We start from the raw sequence: 683 nt of genomic DNA, 5'->3' as shown, positions 1-683 counted from the left end.
CTATTCTATTTTTTTAAAGTGATTTTTTGTGGGATGGGACCATGTAATAGAAAAACAACAATGTTTTGTTTGTGATTTTTTCCCATTTTCTTTTCATCTATCCTTCCTTCTTTTGAATGCGTGAAAATATTTTATTTTCTTCTTTTTTCCTTACTCCTTTTTTAATACAGATACTGTAGGATGTCACCGAGCAATAGGAAAAATTATCTACAATGGTCAATATAGGATGAAAAGGAAAAACATTCTACCCAGATTTCTCCTTTTTTTTCTTTTTTTAATAAAAAAAGTTAGGATAGGAAGCGTAGGATGAAGAAAAAAAAGGGGGGGGGGTTATTAGAAGGATTTACTCTGTCGATTAAACTAGGATTAAAAGAAGAGGATTTTTCATCTTTTTTTCCTTTTGTATCGCAAGTTCTGTACGATAAGTGAGGATTGTGTAAGTTAGTTATGTTAACAAACGTACTTTGAGATTTTTGTATCTGATCTTCTGTGTCTTTGTTATTTTTTTCTTCAGTTTTTCTCTTATAATATTGTTATATAGATATAGTGACCTTTTTTATAATTTACGATGAAAAAACATCTAAAAAAAGGAGAGGAGAACGTAACATTTTCCTTCACCTGTTCAAATCGCTCGTAAAAGTTAAGTAAAAAGCGAATTACAAGTATTTTGTTAGCTAAAGATT

The 683-nt window shown here is 29.4% G+C and overlaps 1 protein-coding gene across 1 annotated transcript in view; it reads right to left on the bottom strand.

Annotated features, from left to right (window-relative positions):
* LOC119593640 (titin-like) overlaps positions 1-683 on the bottom strand; it is a gene marked incomplete in the record, with an annotated part of 14,533 nt that overhangs the window by 8,507 nt on the left and 5,343 nt on the right.

Source organism: Penaeus monodon, chromosome 32 (assembly GCF_015228065.2).
Source record: "Penaeus monodon isolate SGIC_2016 chromosome 32, NSTDA_Pmon_1, whole genome shotgun sequence".
NCBI classification, from domain to species: domain Eukaryota; kingdom Metazoa; phylum Arthropoda; class Malacostraca; order Decapoda; family Penaeidae; genus Penaeus; species Penaeus monodon.
Note: the sequence above shows the minus strand (reverse complement) of the source record. Positions and strands in the feature narration are given on the sequence as shown.